This window comes from Furipterus horrens, unplaced genomic scaffold, assembly GCF_987537825.1.
Source record: "Furipterus horrens unplaced genomic scaffold, mFurHor1.1.pri manual_scaffold_1, whole genome shotgun sequence".
Classification (NCBI taxonomy): Eukaryota; Metazoa; Chordata; class Mammalia; order Chiroptera; family Furipteridae; genus Furipterus; species Furipterus horrens.
This window is the reverse complement of record NW_028327171.1, coordinates 96,006,723-96,031,816: the sequence shown is the minus strand read 5'-3', so window position 1 is coordinate 96,031,816 and position 25,094 is coordinate 96,006,723. Positions and strand designations below refer to the sequence as shown.

The following is a 25,094-nucleotide window of genomic DNA, read 5'->3' as shown; positions in this document are numbered from 1 at the left end:
AGGAAGTAGACATACAAGTCCAGGAAGTGCAAAGAGTCCCAAACAAGATGAATCCAAAGAGCTCACATCAAGACACATCATAATTAAAATGCCAAACGTTAAAATAAAGAGAGAATCTTACAGTCAGGGCACATGACTAGGTTGCACGTCAGGTCCCCAGCTGGGGACATGAGTGAGGGGCAACCACACAGTGATGTTTCTCTCCCTCTCTTTCTCCTTTCCCCTCTCTCTAAAAATAAGTAAATAAAGAAATAAACAAACAACAAATTAAAAAAGAGAGAGAGAGAATCTTAAAAGCAGTCAGATAACTAAAAGGGAGCTCCCATAAAACTGTCAGCTGACTTCTCAACAGTAACTTTGCAGGCCAGAAGGGAGTGACAAGAAATATTCAAAGTGATGAAAAGCAAGAACTACAACCAAGATTACTCTCTCCAGCAAAGCTATTATTTTAGAATCAAAGAACAGATAAAGAGATTCCCTGAGAAGTAAAAATTAAAGGAGTTCATCATTATCAAATCAGTATTGTATAAAATGTTAAAGGGTCTTCTTTAAGAAGAAGAAAAATAATAAAAAATATAAACAATAAAATGACATTAAAGAAATATCTATCAACAACTGAATCTATAAAACAAGATAGATGAACAAGCAGAACAGAAACAGAGGAAAACAAAATAAAAACAATTAAATATTTGCAGAACTTAATGTGCCACTAAGAAATACAGCTTGAATCCCACCAAGTGAAACATTCTTTAATTTCGTAACTAATAACGATATCATCAGATGTCCCCATACACTCAACACAGTTTGAGCACATACCTCTTGAGGACTTTAGTAAATCTTTGCAAACATCTTCTTTGTTACTCTCTGCCCTTTATGGGGCAAATGTTGTCTTCAAATATTTTTACATTTAATGAAAGAGATATACAGATATCAGTGAGTTTCACCAAGTCACAAAGAAAATGTAAAAATTAATAAATAGAAAAGGGAAGACAGCCTAAACCCAAGGCTCTTGTATGCCAAACTGGTACTCATTTATTCTGGTCTCTTACTCTGTGAAGTGGGTAGGACATAGGGACACCAGGTATGAGAAAAATGTATTAAGTACACAGAATCCATTTGTGCTTTTAAAAGGCTTTGCTTTGTGAACTTTCCAAAAAGCTGCCTGAAGGATGGTGGCAAAACCTGTCCCATGCAGAAAGCAGAAAGCAGGTCTGTTGCTTCTCAGGAAGGTCTTCTCTGCCCCTTGGGTGAACTAACGTGGAAAATGCTGAAGAGGCCATTGAAAGAGGTTTTCACACTTCCTTTTCTCCAGTCATGTATCCACACATGTTTTCTGAGTGGCTATTATGTGAACATACTGTTCTGGAGGCACTGGAAGTATAGGAGTGGACAAGACAGAGAAGCTCTTGAAGTAAAAGAAATAGCAAATGCAAAGAAAGGTCCAAATGTGTGCAAGATACAGAAGATCCTTGTGGTTGAACCCTAGTGGATTTGGGAGAAGGCTGTGTTGGAGAAGTGGCCAGGAGGAGGAGGCATCTGAAATATCCGGGCGCACCAACAGCAGGGCGGAGCTCAATCTGGTTTGTGTTTTATAGCATTCAAACGTGTTTCCTCATGATCTTCTGTAAGGCTTCCTCCCATTCATGCCCATGTGTTGACTTGAAAGTAGATGGATACCCTCTGGCTAGAGGGGAGGAGGCCTCCTGTGGCCCTATGGCCTGTCAGGAAACTTATTAAGTTAAAAAGGGAGGGAAGAAGAGAGAGAGACAATTGAGCTCTGTTTCCTGAGCCACAGAGCTGTCACCAGGCTCTGCTGAAGGAAACACAAACCAGAGCCTTGTTTCCCACTGGCACTGCCCACCAAGGCTTCTTCTCAGAAGAGAGTTCTGGAAAAAGCCAGTTAGTTTCATTTTTACCATGCACAGTATGAGTCTGTGCTTAGAAATGGGAGGCATTTTGGAGAGCTTGTTTGTTTTTCCAGCTGCCTCTTGCATAGTTTTCCAATTAAGGAGTTTGGCATCTACTTTCTGAGGGATTTCTGTTTCATCCTATATGATCCAATAAAACTGAAGTTCCACAGTCCCCTCCCTGCACACTGTTAGTCCTGACTCCTGCTCAGGCCTCTTCTATTGTAGCTAACTCAGATTCCTTCTATCCAGCCTCAGTCACTGTCATCAGAAAAAAAATTTGGATCCACTTCTGGCTGACATCAGCTGAGGTTTTTTAAAAAGTCTCATAGAGATTTTTGTGTAAGAAGGCAATATTTATAGTAGCCAGTGTTATCATAGTTCTAAATTAAAAACTTTGCTTTTCTTAAGCTTTTAAATACAGTGGCAAAAATCTAGTAAATAAAGAATTTTGAGATTAAATTTGAGCACCCTTTGAACTTGTTAATTGTTAGGTTAGCTTATATATTTCACAACAAATGTGCATAATTCTTTAAATACTATATATAAAGTTAATTATTTTCTATTTTAAATAAATATAATTTAACAATGAATGCATAAATTCAATAATTTGAATGTTCTTATACATGTAAATACATTTTACAGACCTGGTAACTTACATTCTTGTCAATATTTTCACCTACAGTTCACATTTCATATAATGAATTTTCTCAAGAACCTTAAGCATCTAAGAAAGCAGACATACAAAACTCATAAACCAAACCATCTTAAACACATAAACAACTATAATAAAGCTAATAATAAAACTTATACATTTACATATGGTTCTCCTAAGTATTTTAACAACTTAAAATCTAGCCCTGGCTGGTTTAGCTTAGTGGATTGTGTGCCAGCCTGTGAATTGGAATGTCATCGGTTCGATTCTCAGTCAGGGCACATGCCTGGGTTGAAGGTCAGTTCCCCAGTAGGGGATGTGTGAGAGGTGACTGATCAATGTCTCTCTTGCACATGTCTCTCTTGCACATGTCTCTCTCTCTCTTTCTTTGTCCTTCCCTTCCCTTCTCTCTAAAAATAAATAAAATCTTTAAAAAACAACTTAAAATCTAAACTCATAAATTTAGTAAATCAGATTATCTTAACTTGAAAATTGACTACAAACATAAGTGGGTAAAATCCCCTTTGTTTACTATATTAGTAACTTTTAAACATCTTTAGTATGAAGCATATATAAAGCAGTAAAATAATTATATTTTCATAAAATGAATGTATACAAAAGTAGTAATATCACATTTATTTTTTATTCATCTATATATTTATTTTTGTGTATAGTCTCAGGCTTGTAAAGTCTTTTACTTAACTAAGTAGAACAAGATCATCATTTCAGGCCCACCACAGTAGCTGAGATTGTACAGAGCCCTCGGTCAGAGATTTGATACCAGTGCTTTGGACTTGGGGTTACTGGTCATTGGTTAAAGAATTAAAGCCTGGAAGATGTGAACCAATATAGAGCATATCTCAAGAAGATTTAGCTCAGGTTTACAGGTTAAGTCCCTTTTCAGGCATTCTGCCGTGTCAATGAAGAACCCATTAGAATTGGTTTAGCATATTATATAAGTCCTCACCCTTTCTCCAGTTTCACCTTAGTTAAACTTTATTAATATATACTTACAACATCATGTCACTTGATTTGGATAGATGAAACTGCAACACACACCCAGATTTTAATCTCTTTGATTCTTGATTGGAAAAATTAAGTGTTGTGTAAGATTGTAAATTCCATTGCTTTAACAACCATCATAATTTAAGCTACACAAGGCAGGAAATGAAAACATAAATCAAGTAAGTCCAGTGAAACCATGTGAATTAACTTCCTAGAACTGCTGTAACCAAGTACCACAAAATGAGTTGCTTATTGTCTCACAGTTCTGGAGACTAGAAGTCTGACATTAAGGTATCAGCAGGGCCATGTTCTCTCTGACACCTGGAAGAAACAATCCTCCCTTGCCTCTTCTTAGCTTCTGGTGGTTTGCTGGTAATCTTTGGCATTCCATGACTTGTAGATAAATCATTCCAATATTCATTCCTCACATGGAGTTCTCCCTGTCTCTCCTTTCACATAGCATTCTTTTAATGAGAACACCAGTCATATTGGAGTAGAGGTCTAGCCTACTCTAGCATGACCCCATTGTAGCTTACCTAATTATATCTGCATTGACCCTATCTCCAAATAAGCTCGCATTCTGATGAACCAAGAATGCGAGCTTCAACATGTGTTTTGGGGAGGACACAATTCAATCAATAACATCATGGTACCATCAAGGAACTGTAGATCCTGGTTAAGTAGACTTCCTCAACCTGGCATTACTGACAGTTTGGACTGGATAATTCTTTGTTGTGGGGCTGTCTGATGCATTGTAGGATATTAGGCATCATCCCTGGCCTCTACCTATTAGATTCTAGCAGCATTATCTTAGCATCCAGTCATGACAACCATAAACATCTCCAGACATTTCTAAGTGTCTCTTGGGGAATAAGAGCGTATGTGTCAAAATTGTCCTCAGTTGAGAACAACAGATACAGGGTAAAGAAACCCACAGATAAAGGATCACTGGAATTGGGGTACTTGAGGAAGTAAACAGGGGGTGTCTTAGGGCACTGGGAAGTGTGAAAATGAGGTCATGAAGAAGCAATTTCTATATTAACAAATATTAGGATATGATCACAGATGTGAGTTTCCAAGGTAGGGTGAAGACTACGTTACTAGAGGAAAAGAAGCCAGAAACTTGAAAGAATCATTGATATACATATTGTTATAACCAATAATTAGGACAGAAGTAGTTTAGGAGACAGTGACAGTCAGCCAAGAACTAAAATCTTCAAGGAGAAAAAGAAAAAGACCCGAGGGATGTAGATGACTGTAAGAAAGAGGGGGATTAGTAAATTGATAGTTTGAGATTCAAAAAAGGGGCTTTTCATGGAGTCATAAAGCAAAATGGCCTACAAGGAGCCCTAAGAGGCAAAAAACGATGGCTCCCAATGCCATACCCTGAGCCAGTAATCCAAGGAAAGCAAAACCAATGCAGGGAGCTGTAGGAGAACACCATCTCAAGGGGAACCTGGTTCATTTGGTGTAGAGGTGAAAGGAAATCTTCAGAATAAAATGTTGAAGACACAGGGGTGTCTGCTGATCATTGGTTATGAGTTCTAAGGAACAGAGTTGAAGAATTCAGGAGTTGGGGTTTGGTGGGAAGTAGAGACAGGAAAGGTGATTCACAACACCTTGTAAGATTAGTGTCTGGAGCAGTGAGTGCTTTCGAAGGGGCCAGTCTCACAGTGACTAACAAACAGAGATAAAGGCATGACAGTTTATGTTGACAAAGATGGTGCATTTGAGAGTCGTGGGGAGAGAAGTCTTACCAAGGGCATGCAAAGTTTTGGGACTCCCTTGTGATCTCCCATGATGTATTTTTCAGGGTCATTTCTCACAAGACCTTGAATAGCAGCTCTGAGGGAAGCTTCTGCTTCTGAGGACAATAGTTTCTGTCAATAAGATAGAGAAAAGAGAACCAGGGCTTTGGAAACTGACTCACCTGGGTCTGTACCCCAGTCCTGCTACTAAGAAAGAGGGGTGACATTTATCTTTTTAGATACAAGCCACCTTGTGTTTCTCTGTCAACAGTAGCTCCTGAGAAAGTGATTGTGTGTCTACATAATCATTTGACTATAGGAGAATCTCAGCACATTATCTGAAATTTTCCTAGGGGAAAGAATAGCTATGTTGGTTAAAAAAATGACATGTATATTTAAGTTTTTAACCAAAAAAAAAATCAAAATACATGCTTAAATGTCTGATGAATTATGCAGATATTAATAACTCAGTTTTATGCTCTATTTTAATATTTTTGCACTTTCATGAAACCCATGGGAAGAAATACATCTTATTTATGACTCAGAGTACATACTCATGAGCATTCAATGAATTAATAGCTGCCCTTATCTAGCAATGTCCTTTCTCCCCCATTGTTTCATATAAAAACAATTTTAAGTTTATTTTAGGATCTGAAATTTGAAGCAACTTTAATCTATTCAACAAATATTTATCGAGCACCTTTTGTGTGCCTGGCTTTGATGGCCACTGGGAATATCAAAAAGATTAAGGTATAGAGTCTGTTGCACAGGCCACTGAGTAAAACAAATGAATTGCTATATTAAACACCAAATTATAAATTTATAAAAGTCCTGTAGGATCTTAGCCTGGAAAAACTGCAAACAATTCTCAAAAGGAGGGAACACTTAAACTGTGCCTTAAAGGAAATGTAGGATTTGTTATGAAAATGTATCTTAAAGAAATGCTTCTTTAGTGGAGCTTTATTACAGAATTTTGAGTCATATAAGTAGTACTTTACCGCTTTTCTATGTCCTTGAATTTTAGAGAAATAATTAGTTTGTTTATGTAGAATCATCTCTCTGTTGGCTGCCTAACAGTAGACTCAAAACAATCTTCCAAAGGAAATCATAGGTGAGAATAGACTTGGATAAAGAAATGACAAACTAGAAAACCTTCTGGAAGTATATTAGTTTCTCCTGTATCTGCTGAGGATATATTCCAAGACCCCCAGTGGATGCCTGAAATCATGGGAGGCACCAAACAATATATATATATATACTGTAATAAAACTTCCATTGCAAGAGAAACTTTTTTAAAAATCCAATGTACTATTGCCACAAAAATAATAAGGTACCTGGGAATAAATTTAACCAAGGAGGTAAAAGACCTGTATTCAAAAATCTTTAGGACACTGAAGAAAGAAATTAAGCAATATATGAAAAAGTGGAAGCATATATTGTGTTAGTAGATGGGAAGAATTAAGTCATTAAAATGTCTGTAATGCCCAAAGCAATCTATAGATTCAGTGCAATTCCTATTAAAATACCAATGTCATATTTCACAGATCTAGAAAATATATTCCAAAAAGTTATATGGAACCAAAAAATACACCAAATAGACTGAGTAATCGTGATAAAGAAGAACAAAGTAGGAGGGATCACAAACTATATTACAAGGTCACTGTAATCAAAATATCCTGGTACTTGCATAAGAACACGCATATAGACCAATGGTACAGAACAGAGAGCCCAGAAATAAACTACACCTTCATGATCAATTAATATTTGACAAAGGAAGCAAAAGCATACAATGGAGCAAAGACAGTCTCTTCAATAAATGGTGCTGGGAAAACTGGACAGGTACATGCAAAAAAATGAAACTAGAACAGCAACTTACACCATACGCAAGAATTAATTCAAAATGTATAAAAGACTTAAATGTAAGTCACAAAACCAAAAATATCCTAGAAGGAAACATAAGCAGTAAAATCTTAGATATTGCACATAAGCACACAAAGCAATATTTTTGCAGATATATCTTCTAGACAGTGGTCCCCAACCTTTTTGGCACCAGGGACCAGTCTCCTGGAAGACCGGGGTTGGGGGGAAAGGGAGGAGGCAGAGCTCAGGTGAGCTTTGCTCTAGCTTGCTTGCTGTAGATTTGGGGGCAGGGGAGGAGGAAGACAGGAGGCAGAGCTCAGGCGTCAGGAGTTTGGGGACGCCTGGTCTAGGGCAAGGGAAACAAAGGAGAAAATAAACAAATGGGAGTACATCAAATTAAAAAGCTTCTGCACAACTAAAGAACCCATCATCAAAATGAAAAGGGAACCCACTGTATGGGAGAACATATTTGTCAATGATACACCTGATAAGGGGTTTAATTTCCACAATATACAAAGAACTAATACAAGTCAACGTCCCTGGCTGGTTTGGCTCAGTGGATTGAGCGTCGACCTGCGAGCTAAGTGTCGCTGGTTCGATCTTCCAGTCAGGGCACATCAGAGAAGGAAAACTCTGACTCCAAAAAACCTCCGCTGCCTTGCGGCATACCTCTTCAAGGGAAAGGCTAAGGGAGTAAACCCCGACAGAAAATCCAGAGCCGGAGTCCCTAAGGCGGTTCGACGTTGTAGTCAACACCGGCAACTCCTGCGGCGCACCTGAAGCCAAGCTGTATTGACTCCGTCTTTCCCTTGGACCCTTCAGCTGCGAAGAGAGGGGGGGTCTGCTGCATGGGCAACAGCAGACCCTCCATATCACCCTGCCCAGGCTCTGTAGCTTCAGCTTCACTGGAGAGGACACTCCAGCGTCATCACAAGATGTCGATTCAACACGGGAGGAGACAGATACCGTGTCACTCCCGAGTTGGACTGCACAGCCATTCTCGGCGGTGCAGATAGACTCTTAAGAAGCTACACCATCGTCTCTCGAGACGGACGGCTGCCGACGAATACTAGTCAACACCAGGAAGACAAACAATCCAATTAAAAAATGGGCAAAGGACTGAACAGATACTTCTCCAAGGAGGACATACAGAAGGCCCAAAGACATGTGAAAAAATGTTCAATATCATTAATCATCAGAGAGATGCAAATTAAAACCACAATGAGGTATCACTGCACGCTTGTAAGAATGGCTACCATCAATAAGTCAACAAACAGGTGTTGGCGAGGATTTGGGATAAAAGGAAAACAGTATGGAGTATCCTCAAGAAATTAGAAATAGAACTCTCTTTTGACCTAGCAATTCCACTTCTGGGAATACAAAGGGTACCCCCCCAAAAACTGGAAATTACTTATTAAAAAGTTGCATATTTAGTCTTATATGTTTAAACTTCAGTTGCCTTCTAAGTACTCTCCACTCGATGCACTACACTTATTGAGACATTTTTTCCACTGCTCAGAACAGTTTTTGAACTCATCGATTTGGATGTCTTTTATTGCTTCTGCTGTTTTTTGTTTTACCTCTTCCACAACAGCAAGATGTTTCACTTTGAGGACTTTTTTCATCTGGGAAAACAAACCAAAAAAAGTCACTTGGGGCAAGATCAGGTGAATAGGGAGTGTGGGGCATGAGGGGCATAATATTTTTGGTCAAAAACTGCTGAACACTCAGGGAAGTGTGGGACTATGTGCTTGTAAATCACCCACCACAAAATAGGCAAACACACCGAGTCTTCAAAAAAATTCACTAAAGCAGAATGCAGCCTCTCAGAACAACACCAGGTGGTACACTAATACAGATGGGTTCCTAGAAAAGTCACCTAGCAGGGGAAGCCTGTACTACAAGGGGCCTGCCTTGGAGAAAAGAATTCAGGTTTCTTGGGAGTATACTCTAAGAATCCTGAAACACCACTACAAAAATTATATATACACCCTTATGTCATAGCAGCATTTTTTACAATAGCCAAGATGTGGAAACAGCCTAAGTGCCACTCAATAGATAAGTGTATAAAAAAAGCTGTGGTGCATTTACACAATAGAATAATATACAGCAGTAAAAAAAGAAGGAGTTCTTACCTTTAGCAACAGTACGGATGGATCTGGAGAATATTATGCTAAGTAAAAAAGCCAGTCTGTTAAAGACAAATACCACATGATCTCACTGATGTGTGGAATCTAGTGAACTAAATTAACAAAATAGAAACAGAAGTATAGATACATGGAACAGACTGGCAGCTGTCAAAGGGGAGGAGTGTGGGATTGGATGAAAATAGTGAAGGGATTAACCAAAGAACATATTTGCATAACCCATGGGGATTGACTGAGGGAGGGGAGTGGGCTAGGGCTAAGTGGAAGTGTACAAAGGGAGAAAAAGCAGAGACAACTGTAATAGCAGGGGAAGGGTCTAATCAAGGAAAAAGTATAAGGGATCCATGGACATGAACAACAGGGTGGGGATTGACTGTGGGAGCAGGATGGTAAGTGAGGCAGGAGAGAATGGGGTAAAAATTGGGACAACTATAACTGAGCAATAATAAAATATTTTTAATGAGGAAAAAATAATAAAAATTAAAAATAAATTAAATTTATGTTGCATTATTAAGTTAAATAAGGGTTACTTGAACACAAGCACCGCAATACAACAAAAGTCAATCTGACAAAAACACTGAGACAGCTACAGAGAGAATAATGGGTGGGCAATGTATATAGCAGAGACACTGGACAAAAGGATGATTCACATCCTGGGCAGAATGAAGCAGGCTGGTGAGAGATTTCATGACACCACTCCAAACAGCATGCAATTTAAAATGTGAATTGTTTATTTCTTGAATTTTCCACTTAATATTTTTGGACTATGGTTTGATTGCAAGTAACTGAAACCATGGGAAGAGAAACCACAGATAAACAGAGACTACTGTATATCTATAGGATATGCCAAAAGAAGTACATACTGAGCTAGTGAGACCTTATCTCCCTGCCAAGCAACAGCACTGGGACTACAGAGAACACTTAAAATCTCTGCACCCAAGATACCTGCAGTTTGCTGGGGAGGGGAGACAGAGAAATTAAAGAGGAAGACAGGCAGTAGTGAGTGGAGCCAGAACATCTAGCCTAGGGAAGGGTGAGATGGGACTCAGGGGAAGCTTTCTGGGAGAGGAGGGTGCATGAAATCTAGATATATGTTCATTTTGATCAGAAGTTGCAGATACAAGCTCTATGAGGGGGTCAAGCAGGTAATCAACATGAGTGAAGCTGCCTGAGTATAAGACAAGATGTGGTCAGGTCTGTGGCAAAAAAAGAATCATGGCCAATCTAAAAAAAAGCAGTGGATCCGTGCACGAGGAGACCCTCTACAAGATCTAATAATTTTTTTTAAACTGAGTAAGATTACTCACTTTTATAGAATATTTTCTGATTTTGTTAAAATACTTTGTAGGCCAAAGAAAACACATCTGCTAAAAGATGAGGTCATTTGTGACCAACATTTGATCTCTGCTCAGTTAATAAAGTCTTTTCCCGAATTCTATATTTTTAAAAAGGAAATTTCCTTATTAGAAGTACGTAACTGTAACACCTTTTTGTGAATCAGTACATTAGATCACTTTCTCCTTAACCAGAGTAAAGGGAACTAGTGTTTTCTAAGTCTTTCTTATGGGCAAGATATCAGGAAAAGAGCTTTCAGCCTCTTAGAAAGAAACAACAGTTTTAGAATGGAATAAAGTCTGTGGAGTCTTTGAGTAAATGTAGAATGAAACACTCAAAAAGGAAAAGAAGAAACAGAGTCAGAGGCTCCAGAAGTACTCTCCTTTCTTTGTGCTCTTACCTTCTTGACAGAGTTGGAAAAGGGTGATTCTTTAATAAAAATCTGCTCTATTATCTTGAGTCAGTAATAAATTAATTTTCTTTTCCTTTTTCTTTTTAATTTAGAAACTATTGTTATCTCACAAGTGCAGTGTGTAGTCATGAGTCTCTGGATCTCTACCTCTTTCTGAATGTGGATTATAGAGGGAAGGATGTAACGAGAACAGCAAGTTAGGTAAAGGAATGAGGAAAGGGAGAGTCTGGGTAGAAGGGCAATTTGGAGCACATGGGCAGGCTTTCCCATGTAGAAGCAGCCCTGTCCCCAGTGGAGACCCAAGGGAAGGTTAACTACAGTACCTTCCTTTCTCTCTCCCTCTTCCCTTTCTTATCTGCCTTTTTTCTCCTTTACTTTACTTATTTATTTATTTTTCATTTCTTACATGAAACAACCAACTGGATGCACCAGAATATGGAGAGATTGGAGGCAATGAAATGTTAATATCACTGTAGTCTTCCAGGAACCTCTGACACACCAGCAAATATGTGCACATTTCACCAGAACCAAGGAGACAAGCAAAACCTTGTCAAAAATTCACAGAGCCAAAGAACATGTGGGTGCTGCCTGTCTTTGCTGACAGAGCCTTTAAAAACACTCTGCTTGTAGTTCTCATTAATATTACACAGACTATAAACTCTGATTTTTTTTTCTTTTTCTTTTTTTTTAAGAGAGAGAGAGGGAGGGGAAGGGAGAGAGAAAGAGAGGGAGAGAAACACCAATGTGTGGTTGCCTCTTGAGTGCCCCCAACTAGGGACCTGGCCCGCAACCCAGGCATGTGCCCTGACTAGGAATCGAACCAGCAGACCTTTGGTTTGCAGGCCTGTGCTCAATCTACTGAACCACACCAGTCAGGACTAAACTCTGACTTTTAGTTATAATAAAAGACCTGAAGGGTTTCCTGGGGGCAAAATGAGTGTTAAAAGGTTATAAAAAGGGGGTGGGGGGACCTTTGCTATGAATAACTTGTAAGTAAATGCTATCATTTCCAGGTCTGTCCTGTGTCACTTAAGAGAATCAGATGAATCTTTTAGAGGAGAGAAGCAGTATATGCTCATGGAAAATGAGTATCTCACTATTTATGCCATGATAACTAAGAGATTTGATTTTCTTCTCCAAATACAGTACCATCCTGGGCTTTACTAGTCACCAATTTCCTGCAGCTCCTGACAGCAAGGAAGCCCCAAAGCATAGATATGAGAAAATATTCTTAGCTCTAAAGATCTAATTTTTAGAAGCAAAAAAATTAGAACCATTATTAAGGGTGGATATACAGTATGGAAGGGAATAAACATTTATTTAGCATCAATGCCAAGCACAGTGCTGAGCATTGAAATGGGCACTACAGAATATGTCCAACACCTGCTTGTTCAAAAGGAGCCCAACTGTCTTATCAATGTCTCCAGCAATCAAATGCATTTTAGTTATGTCTTATGATTTCTTTTGCAATGAAAGTTCCTCAGGAACTTACAAGCCTTCTGTAGTACCTTCTTCCAAGGATTTATGTGCCCAGAAAACATCCAATACCCTTTTCTTGAAATAATTTTCCAGCCTGCCTTACTTCTTTCCTTCTCCACCTTCATGCCTCCCCATTTCTTTCTCAACTTAATGGCAGCTAATTTGAAGATTATTAGACTAGAGCAAGAAGATACTGATTGCATCCTTTTTTTTTCTCAAGTAAGTAACTCAAGACTAGAAAAAGCAAAGAAACATATTTAATGGAGAACTATTATCTAAAATATACAAACAACATTTACAAATAAACAATAAAGAAAACCAAACAACTTGATTTTAAGAATGGGCCAAAGCCCTTAACAGACACCTCACCAAAGAAGACAAACATATGAAAAGATGTTCCACATCAAAGAGATACTTCTGCAGATCTATTTGAATCACAACAGGAACCCCTATTTATTTTTGGTTGAAATACAAAACAGTATAGCCACTTTGAAAGACAGTTTGGTGGATTCTTATCAGATTAACATAAATCTTACCATATGATCCAGCATTCACAGTTCTTGGTATTTACCCAAATGAGTTAAAAAAGTTTATTTACATAAAAACATACACAGAAATGTTTATAGTAGCTTTATTCATAATTGTTCAAACTTGGAAGCAACCATGATGTCCTTGGTGAATGGGTAATTAAACTGTGGTCCATTAGATAATAAAATACCATGTAGTAAAAAAAACAAACAATCAAGACAAGACATGCAGGAATCTTAAATGCATTTTACTAAGTGAAAGAAGACAAATGAAAAGACAACATACTCTATAACCCCAATTATATGACATTCTATAAAAGGCAAAACTGTAGAGACAGTAAAGAAGGTCGGGTTGGTGTGGGGTAGGGTGTTAAATAGATAGAGATGAGATCACACAGGAAAAGAATACAAACTGAGAAAATGAGAGGTTTTATATCCAACATTTTAAGAACTGCAAAATTTATGTTAGGTACAGGAGGATGGGCTGGAAAGATAAGGGAAAAATTGAGAGCACACAGCATCATAGATTATAATGGGAGAGAGTTTCAAGAAAGAGATGCCCATGTTAAGAATTCTACCTGTGGCTTCCTAAAAGCCATCTAATTCACTAGATAACCTAATTGGGTTAGAAGTATTAATTCTGTACCTTCTCAAAGGCAAGGGAAATTATTTAACTGACTTTAAGGTCAATGGCAATTATGTTTGTTTTGAGTCCCCAGGCAGGCTAATGGCTCAAATAAAGGTAATGATAACATTAGGAAGGCAGTTTCTTTATTTGCCCATAGGAAAGTTGTTCCTCTGTAAGTGTAGAAAGCATCAGATGAATCAACTTCAGGGAGATGGCAGCCGGGACGTGAAGCTCTGTTAGGTTTTCCCAGTCTATTTTCCAGGCATGCTCAACATTGGCTTCTTCCTGCCATGGAAACTAATCTTCCTGTTTGGACCTAACTGTATTATTCTTAACGTAACCAAAAATAATAAACAATAATGTGAGGAAAATATGAGGGTTCCTGAGAAGTAATTCCAGAAAACTGTAGTCAGAAATATGTAAATCTGAGAAAATAAAAGTGTGAAAGTCTTAAAAGATATCCAGTTCAATGCAATGAACTTTCCTTCCTGACCAACCAACAACTGAACTACTTATTCCAATTGCCAAAGGCCAGTGATTTCACAACAGCCCCTCACACTCTTGAACATTTCCAATGATTACAAAGTTCACCCTTTTACTTTCTTCTAATTGGTTCTGGTTCTGTTCTCTAAATCTCTGTTATTTTCCTAGGGCTACCATAACATATTGCCATAAATGTTGTGGCTTAAAGCAACATAAATGTATTTTCTCACCATTCTGGAAGCTAGAAGCCTACAGGGCTACACTGTCCCTCTGAAGGCTCTATAGCAATCTGTTCTTTGCCTCTTCTAGCTTTTCGTGGCTACAGGCATTCTTTGGCTTTTTGATGCATTACTCCAGTTTCTGCTTTCATGGTCCCACTGCCTTGTCCTTTTCTCTGTGTGCCTCTTATAAATACACTTCTCATTGGATGTAGAGCATGCTGAGATAATTCAAGATGATTTAATCTCAAGGTCTTTAACTTAAATTACATATGTGCACTTATTTTCCAAATAAGATCACATTCTCAAGTTCTAGAGATTAAGATGTGGACTTTATACCCTTAGAAAAGAGTAAAGTGATCTGTTTAAGAACACCAAAGGCTGGGTTTTAGGTATTACTTCCTGGATAAATTCTCCATAACGTTTAGATCAAAACCTCTTCAAAAATTTATATCACATCAAAATTATTTTCATATACTTCTGCCAATTTATAATTGAAAAGACCACTTAGCTTTCCCCTAGTCTCCAGGATTTTTGTTGTAGTTGTTATTGTAGTATTTTTTGTTGTCATTGTAAAATAGAATAACGGTATGTTTTTATAGAGTTGTAGTAAATACTAAATGACATACTATATGGACAGCAATCGGCACTGCAGCTGGTAAAATAGCAAAGTACTCAATAAATATTAGCTTTTTAAAATTATCATTATTTTATAGTACTTTGAAGTTTTCAATGTATAACCAGTAACTTATCTGATTTATTCCTCATAATCTCACAGTTGACTAGGCATTACATGAGGAGACCTAAATTTAGCAAGAATTGCCTAATATTTCCACAATATTAGTTTAAGCATTTACTTTTACTTGCCCTTCCTCTTTCCCATAGTGACATAAAGCAGATTTAAAATATGTATGCTTAGCGAACCATGCAGTTTTGAGAGGGGACTGACGATGCAGTTTTAAGGAAGGGACGTACCTTGCTGCTTTGAAAGGGAAGGCTCTCCATGTAGATTACAAAGGACTAACCATGCAGTTTACAAGGAGGCTAAGAATCCACGAGGTTCTGTATTGAAAGCTGGTGACAGCATAACACAGACAAGGTTTCCCCAATCAGAACTGAATGATTGGCAGCTACTGGTAAAGCTGAACTGTGTTTAGAAAGTAGGGGAACGGTATCTCTAACTTTTCTAAAACTAGCCTGGTTTGGTAGGGGGAGGCAAGGATATGTGTTTATGGGTGTTTTAAAGAACATAAGACTTAACAGCAGAAATCCAAAAATAATTAGATACATATAACTGTTAAATAAACAATTCTTTTTCTTTTCATTAAAAAAAAATGTGTGCTTAAAAAGTAACAAATTGGGAAAATCAGAACCAAGTAAAAGTGAGCACTCATATCAACCATAATGCTAAATTCAGTCCCACCAATTGTGTGTCATATTTGGCTCTTACAAAATGTTAACTGTGTTTTCTGGATGCTGGGATATTGAGTTAATTTTCTCTCCTCTCCTCACTTTTGCTCTTCTGTATCCACTTTAAGAGCAGGGACACTCTAGTCATAGAGAAAGACAGTGGTACTCCCCCAAGGTGTGAAGTAAATATCACTCCTACTTTGCCATCTACAACAGTGTACGCTTTGATAAAGCAGTGGAGGTAGAGAGTCACCCCAATTGGTAAAGGAAACTATTGCAAAGCCCTTTGCTATGTATCTTGATTGTGGTGATTTTCTTTGAGTATCAAAGTATATCCTGTCTGACTACTTTCCTACTATGAGAGTGGTTGTATAATCATTTTGACATCTGAGCTTTGATGGAAGATTGAGCATAGACCATTTGGAATTAATTAGGTTTTCATTGATAAAAGTCAAGAGTAATCAAATTCAAGGTTGTTTGTTAAGGAAAATTTTTATTTGGAAACCAGGTGAAAAGGTGGCAATGATAAATAGATTGTGAAAACAGAAGAGATAATGGTGTTCTTGCTTAGATGAAAGGCCACTCTCAAGCAGGTGAAAAGGTGGCAATGATAAATAGATTGTGAAAACAGAAGAGATAATGGTGTTCTTGCTTAGATGAAAGGCCACTCTCAAGCAGTCAGTAACAAAGTTGGAAACTTTTTCTTTTTTTGAATTTGTGATTATGAGATTTTCAAACATATGCAAAAGTAGACAGAAGAGTATAATGAATCTCAGTTTTAATAGTGATCGACATATAAACAATCTTCTTCCCTATCAACCATATCCAAGGAATCATATCATTACACTGTAATTTTGTAGAATCAAAGTATAAATTGAATGATAATAGATCTATTTCTAAATTTTACTTCCCATTTATGGCATTATTTCATGAATGTCCACAAGTTTTTGTAAATATATGCAGGTAAGTTTATTTTGTCTATCATTGTGTTAAATTTGCCAGGAAAAGGATCTGATTGGTGCTTCCCTCTGCAACTATCTCTCAGGACCCAATACGGTGGGGATGGCTGAAACAGTGCCTGATAAATGCTACCCACTGATGTTCTCAGCACAACTAGCAGAAACACATGTACAGAAAAATGAAATGTCACTAACCACCATCTTGTCAGAAAATTAAGTATAAAATCCAGTTGCCACAAACTTCATCTAATAGCATCACCACCTTTATTCCACCTCTCTGTTCAATAAACCAAGCCAAATATGAGCCCCAAACTTGTGAAATCACTTATTTGCTTTCTTTTCAACTTTTTAGCACTATTGAAATGTTTTTTCTAATATGTTTAGCCTTTGATGAAAGTGAATGGAAATTCATTCAAGTCTAGCTTTATAAGTGTTAGCTTCATGAGTGGTTCTTGGGGTTTTTGTTCTTGCTTGCATATCTGGAAACTTTCTCCCCTTTACCCAAGAATGTGTTTCTCTCTCACACACCCACATCAAGATACAAGCCAAAAATAGCTTTGCTAAAAAAAAAATCAAAATTATTCTGGACAAAGATAAGAACTCCCCCAAATTTAAGCATAAGAGCAGAACTGTCCATATTGTCTATCAAATCAGATGTTTACCTGTTCGCTGCCAAAGAAGCTGGAGGTATGTCAAAAACTAATGATGAAAATAGCTTGAACCTCATAGGGAACCACAGAGGGAAGCAGTCCAGAAAATTTTTGGGTTCCAGTAAGTGCTGAGGTCCTGAAACTATATTTAAACGCAGAAAATGTTTTTTCTCTGCTGAGTCAGTACCCCTAACCATTTCTGTCAGGCCACACAAGTCCTTGTAGCTACATTGGGAATTTCTGCTCTCTGTTCTCTCATCTATCGTGGTAAAGGAGTGAGGCTTGTGGGATTTCCGTGAGTCACTTGACGTTCCTAGGCTTCAGTTTCCTCATCTCTGAAATCCCTTTTAACTCTGACTTTTTATGATTCTTACATGGTCTCTTCCATGGAGACTCACATGATGCCATGATGTTGGAAGTTTCAGCTTACCCAGGGGCATTAATGCCAGTCAACTCCTGAAACCTAAGTCTCACACTGTAGCTAACCTTTGTTTATACAAGACAGTGGCTTCTGATGACCCTTTGGGGATAAAACCCAGTCAAATAAAATGCAAGTTAATAGGCCCACAAGGAATTCAGGCTCTCTTTCCAAGGGATTTGTAAATTAAAATTAGCTATAGACAAAGTAGAGAGAAGCATTTCCTTTTTTTATTTTTCTTGAAGATTTTATTTATTTATTTTTAGAGAGAGGGGAAGGGAGGGAGAAAGCGAGAGAGAAACATCAATATGTTTCCTCTCACACACCCCAAACTGAGGACCTGGCCTGCAAATCCAGGAATATGCCCTGACTGGGAATCAAACCGGTGACCCTTTGCTTCACACGCTGGCACTCAATCCACTGAACCACACCAGCCAGGGTGAGAGAAGCATATTCTTTACCCAAAGGTTCCAAACATTTCTGAGCAGCTGCAGAACCAACTTGGCCTCTTAGAAATTCACTGGGACAAGTGAAAAATGGGAATAAAATTTTAGGATTTTGGGGGCTGTTTTCACAAACACTGGTCTAGTCCAGTCCTGACCATGTAATAGAATCATGTGCTTTCATCAGACTGCTCACTGTCACTGAAATTTTAGTTTCCTGATATTTCTTATCTAAGAGCCATTGGGCCTATTAATGAATACATTACTTAAGAGCAAGTAAAGCCATCACTCGACTTATTTTTACATGAAATGTTTAGAATATTGTCTTGGTTTATAAGAACGGAAACCAACAAGTGTACAAGTTAAGGAAATTACTACATACAGACTAAACATGGAAACAGAATCATGTGGTATTTGAAGTGCATCATCTGGGCAGCTGAGCTTCAGTGCCTTTCTGCTGTTGGACTAGAAAGTGCAAGGTACTTCCAGGAAAACAACTCCATTTCTGAGTTCCAACTCTGAGTTGAATATTTTACTATCCAAACTAATATGACTTTAGTTAAAAATATCAAAGTATCTGTTGAGTTCTCTGGATCCTGTTGCGTTCTGGCAAGATTTTTCTATCATGACATTACCAGATCTGGTAAAGCAACATAACTCTATGGAGAGAATTCAGGGAGATCAATTTTGGCATCCCCTTTAAATGTTTCAGAGGTCTCTCTGCCATCTCTGATGGCAGGTTGTGGCTGTATATACTCCAGAGCAAGATGGCAAAACTGTATTCAGAAAATCAAATGCTAAATAGCAAGAATGCTAACTTTTGTGTGTTTTATTCTTTTTGCCTCATCCTCAGCACAAGGAAAGGCCAAATCATTCTGGATGTGCACTGGGGTGTTTGCTTCTCTTGAATCAGATCCCAGCAGGCTTTTTTCTTTGCTAAGCCAAGGGGCAGCTCCCACTGCCAGCACTCCTACTTCCCCTTCAACCCCACCACCAACCTCCGCTTCTGGACAGGGGTGGGGCTGACTTTGGGGGTGAGAAGGAATTGGAAAATAACTAAGAACATGAACCCTGTGCTATTTCAGTGGGAGTTTTGGGGTTATATAAACTTGCACTTGAGCCTTATAGACACTCAGTAAGACAGACTTGATGCACATACAATTTATAATTGAGGAAACGCAAATTCAGAGAGATTGACTGATCACACATTACTAAATGTCAGGAATGGAACTTAACCACCCTTTTTGGCTCTGAATTTATTATACCTGTGCTAGGCCTCATGACCACCAATTTCTAAAAGTTCTTTTCCTCCTCTCTAGTACAATCACACTCTCCCATGGGCAGGAAGGATGTTCCAATGCAAAGGTGTTTGAACTACTCCTCCCTCCCACAATGTATTAGCATAAAATTAATTTGTTCAAGAAATATGTATTGACGACTTGTACTACATGCTCAGAAAAAGCAAACAAGCAAACAGGTTAACAAATTTCTGCCCTCATGAAGTTTATAATCTAATAGTAGGAGACAGGTAAAATAAGCAAGTACAGTATATTGCATTCTATAATGGTGATGAGTGCAGTGGAGAAAAATGAAGCAAAAGTCGAGAATGATTGCTGGGGATAGGGCTTATATGGCTAACTGAAAAATAAAAAACAACCCAAGCCCCTATATTGGGAGGTGGAGATAGGAGGTAAGGAGGTAGGTGAGCTGCCACACCCCTTCAGGTCCCCGTCAGCCCTGCCTCTTTTTTGCATTCAGCTGCTGGCCCATGAGGCAGAGGCCACAGTACTAGACATGGGAGGAGTTTGGTCGCATGCTGTGGAGACAGTCTACTTCTCTGACCTTATGAAGGCACATGAGGTTCTCAAATATAGGCATTCTGATGGGAGTTTGTGCATTAAAGTAACAGATGATTTAGTTTGGTTGGTATGTAGAACAGACCAAGTTCAAGATGTAAAGAAGATTGAGAAATTCCATAGTCAACTGATAAGACTTACGGTAGCCAAAGAATCCCACAATGTTGCCATGGAAACAGAATGTCTAGTTTGAAATGAAAACTTTGCCATGTTCTTAGGAAGTAAATATCTTTTGAATTTGAAAAAATATTGGCACAAAAAACACCTTATGTTGCTCAGTGGCCTAGCCAGAAGCTGAAAATAATTTTTTGTACTTTATTTTTTAATGTTTACTTTAGAGAGCTAGGAGTGTAAATGCTATCAATCAGAAAGCCTTTACTTATTTTTGGAAAATGAACAAAAAATGTGGCCATCTTGGAAATTTTCTGTAAGTTATTTGATGCTGGGCAAAATATATAATTATTTCTTTTAGTAAGTTTGTATTAATAATTTAAAAATGAAATATCAAGAAAAGCCTATTCTTTCTTAAGTTTAGTTTATTCATCTTTAAAAGAAATCAAATGTAACCATTTTTCTGCATCAATAGATTTCTTTTGGGGCATAAAATTTGTGCAGATGACCAACAAATACAAAATATGGTAACTAGAATTAACTGTGTATAGCAGTATACCTGATTATGTACAGTAATGTAGTCTCAATGTATCTAAAAGTAATTATGAAGACAATTATGCTTTATCTTGAGCTTTTCAAATTTAAACGATCTTTTTTAATATAAGGGATTCATAGTATTAACTTGTTAAGCAGACTTTGAATCTAGTTTTTGGTGCTCAAAATGCATGAACAGAATGATCACTGATGGGCTGAAGCCACCTATTACAGGACATTTGTCACATATAGCCCATGTACAGTTTCTCAGAAGGGCTAGGGACTAAGTGGGCTGTTCAATCTTTGCATACCTCTTTGACACCTTTGCCCCTTCTCCCCATACTTAACCAAGGTGTTAAGCATGACAACTGTTATGTTTTCCATTAAACCAGAATTATGATATTGTTTGACATTTACCTTATATTTGTAAGCAGAATTTAACCACCTAAATGTAATATTCTCATGTGGATTCCTACATTAAAATATTTTTTGTTAGGAAAACAACAACAGCAAAAACATTCCAGGCAGCAAAGAGTCTGTGCCAAGGCCCTGTGATGGAAGCAAGTCTGGGTGTTGGTGAAATAGCAAGGAAGTTAGTGTGGTTGGCAAAGAAAGATCAAGGGAAAGAATAGTAAGAGATGATTTTGGAGCCCAATCATGTAGAGAGAGCCATTGTAAAGACTTTGGCTTCTACTCTAAATAAGATGGGAAGTACTTGGAAATTTAGTGCAGAAGAATGACATGACTTGCCTTGACTTATATTTTAAAACAATCTTAAGAATAACTTTTAAAAAGCAGAAAGCAGAAGCAGGAAGATTAATTAGAAAGATACAGCAATAATTTGCCCTAGCTAATATGGTACAGTGGGCTGGGTATCAACCCGCAAGACAAAAGGTCACTGGTTCTATTTCTTGCACATTGATGTTTCTTCCTTCTCTTCCTCCCTTCCCCTCCAGAAGTAAATAAATAAAATTTAAAAAAGAAGAAGAAGAAAGAAAGCTATGACAACAACAAGGAGAAAAATAATGATGGTTTAGGTCAGGTGGCAGGATTGGGAGTAGCAGTAGGATTCCGAGTATAATGATAGAGCAAACAGGATATACTGACAATAGGATGTGGGATAACTCACTGGAGAAATAAGACAGAGAGGGCACTGGGCAAAAAGCCTGGGGTTCTCAGTTGGAGTTTCAGCCACATCTCAATTCACAGTGTTACCTGAGGAAAGTCACTGAAAAGTCTCATTTTCACACCTACAAAAATGGGCTTACATACCTCCCTGAACTCACAAGGCTCTAATGAATGTGAAGTCTGTACAAAAGTTAGCTTGCTTAGAACTGAATAATAGCTCCGTGTTTCCTTGTGCAAGTTCATTAGTCGGAGCAACTGTGGCGGTGAGATTGAAGTCAAATCTGGAATGTTTTGAGAAATAACATTATTGTATGATGAATTAGTTCAGGAGACTTTATTTTCAAACATAAAACCTCTTTCCTGATGACCTAAGAACAACAATAGAAGAAAGTTTGTCCAAGAAAACTGTTTTAACCAAAGCCTTATGAATTTTGTTCTCTTTAAACTGAGTTTATAAAATGTTACCTAGTTGGTGATTCATAAATTTGTACCCCCTCACTTTTCAAAATCCTGACTTTCAGTTTTAGTTTTATTTAAGCAAAAAATGTGTTTTTTTTTTTTCCTTTCCCTGTCTCTGAGTAAATTTACCATCACCCTGGAATTTTTCTAAATTTTCTAAATTTTTACTATGTGATTGAGTTACTCTAAGTGACTCAAATATTTACAACTTTCCCAACCTGGCTTGAGTATGCAAAGTTCAAGCTGCTACTTTCCAGTTCACAAACTCAGAAGAAGCACTACAAGATGAGTGTGAGGGTGAGCCTGTCCCAGGGGTGTGACAGCCAGAGTCACAAGGCAAGACAGGTGCTCCACAAGCATCAGATATGCCCTCCCTTCCTCCACCTCTCTTCATTCTCTATGATCCTCCCAAGCCTTGTTCATCAAAACCTACCTGTTCCAAGTCCAAATCTCTCAATATCTTGCAAGGTAACTGACAATCTATTCAATAAGCTAGTTTAAATCAAATTATTAGTGATTGAAGAGGGATTAGTCCTATGGCTCTCAGCACTTTAAGGGAAACTGCCAGAAAGGTAATTACTGGAATGCTTAGGCAACTGTGAATGTAGATAGCTGTATAGTAAGGAGTTCTTCCTTTGAAAAAGGCGCATGAAATCTTCTCATAAAGTTGTCTCCTTCTTTGTCTATACTTTAAGTGAGCAGTCTTCAGTTTTTTGTTTTTGTTTTGATTTATAAATGATTAGGTCTTTATTAAGAAGAAGTAGAAACAGGGAGGGAGGGGCACATGCCCAGTCTGAGCTGACCTGGGTAGGGGTCTCAGGGAAACAGTGAGGAGCTAAAGAAAGGGGTGTCTGGCTGAGGAGGGACCCCAATGGTGGGGCTCTCAGGGTTCTAAGAACATGGTGCGAAACACTGTCTTCTCCGTGGTGCTCCCTTCATGTGTGATGTGGAAGCTGTAGCTGCTGCTCAATTTCCACTTGTCAGACATCAGGCTCAGGTATCTTCTGGCCACGCACTTGTTTCTGCTCTGTTTCGAAGTCTTGGTGGTGCCCGCAGTCTGGATGACAAGGTTGTCATTTAACTTTCTCTCCACCATCACACTGCCAGGGTTGAAGTCACTTATGAGACACTACCAGTGTTGCCTTGTTGTTGAGCTCCTCAGGGGAGAGCAGGAACAGAGTCGCCAAAGGTGCAAACTTGGGCTGACCTAGGACAAGGAGCTAGGTCCCACCCCGGAAGATATAACAGTAACTGAGCGTCGGACTAAAACTCACCAGGCCAGCACCTGGGATCTGTCCCCAGGAGACCAGCAGGAACCTATGGTCCCTCAGGCTCCAAGGGCTGCTCCTGATGGGTCTTGGGGGCCTAGCACCATGCTCTGGAGTGTTGCTGTCAGGGGCAGCAGACCATTGGTGGCCACAGCCAGGCCAAGCAGCATCAAGAGCCAAGACTACTTGGGGCCAAGACTCTGTCCCCAGGAGTCCTCATGGCCCAGTTGGCCTATCCTGGGCCTCATCTTCCTTCAGAGTCAAAGGTACCTCCAGGCTGACTATCAACGTGAAATCCCTGGAGGGGGCAGGTGCTTTTGGCAGGTTCCCCAGTTGCTCATCGGCAGTGGCCATCCAAGTGTACCCTGTCCTCTTCCTGGGCCTTCTCTGGTGCCTGCCCGCAGGGCCCAGTCCTCTCCAAGGTTGATGCCCCTGGGGATCTTCTTTAGAGTAGCATCTACCTTGCTGTGGTTGGGATCCAGAATTCAACCATCTCCCACTGTAACCCCTGTTGGCTTCACCCCAGGGGTGCTGGGTGGGGCACACCTTCTCCTGATCTTTTACTCCAGTTCCCCGAGGGCACCTCTGGTCTCTGGAGCATTTCCCTGGGGCCTGGAGGGCCCATGGAGGGCAACCAAGTGCCCAGTGGATGATGAACTGATTTCCTTGGGGTGGGTCTTGTGCTTCTCTTCTGACTAGGCTCCCAGGCTGGGCCCCTGCACACTCCACTTCTGCCACTCAGATCTGGCCCTTCCTTGGCTGGTTTGGTCAAGTCTGATAGGTTTGGTCAGCTCCTCACTGGGCTTCTCAGCTAGGCAAGTGTTCTGCAGGGAGTGATCTATACACCACAGTTAAGGAGTAACATCAAGCTCGTGAATGTTGGAACCATCCAGACCTAGGTTACCTCTGTGCTTCAGTGTCCTTATCTGTAAAATGAGGAGAGTTCCTCTGCAGCAGGGAGGGTCTGAGGATGAATGAGATTATGTGTCTGCTAAGTATCAGCACACAGCAGGTGTTGAACAAATGCCAGTTCCATGTCTGTTTCCTCTTACTTTGGGATTCAGAGTGACTCTTAGTGTGTCCTTGAGCCAAGTGTCCCTGTTTTATGGTGAGAAAACTTAGGCTTAGAGAAGATACATGCAGGACTCAAGGTGGTTCCAGGATGCAGCATGCACGGTGAGCTGGAATGTAGGAGCGGGCTTGTCCCCTGCATTTCTAGCTCTCTGCTCACCTGGAAGTCCTACGCTTTGATCTCAAGGAAGTCAAGGTTTGGGTTCTGTTGGGCAGGGGCGCAGGCAGGATGGGCTGCACAGGTGCTTTGGGTTGGGGTCTGTTTTGAAGCCCAAGAATATAATACATAATACTATATGAGGGTGATGAGCAGTCTTCAATATTGTCCCTGAGACCATATTAGGAGATCAATAAAGTCAAAAGTATTGTCACAATCACACCAG

General features: G+C 39.1%; 1 long non-coding RNA gene and 2 pseudogenes across 1 annotated transcript in view; 2 read left to right on the top strand and 1 right to left on the bottom strand.

The window, feature by feature from the left end:
* LOC150021531 (uncharacterized) overlaps positions 1–25,094 on the top strand; it is a 42,402-nt gene that overhangs the window by 2,603 nt on the left and 14,705 nt on the right. The window lies entirely within an intron of this gene.
* Positions 20,053–20,333, top strand: LOC150021533 (signal recognition particle 9 kDa protein pseudogene; annotated as a pseudogene).
* LOC150021532 (immunoglobulin lambda-like polypeptide 5) lies at positions 22,546–24,950 on the bottom strand (annotated as a pseudogene).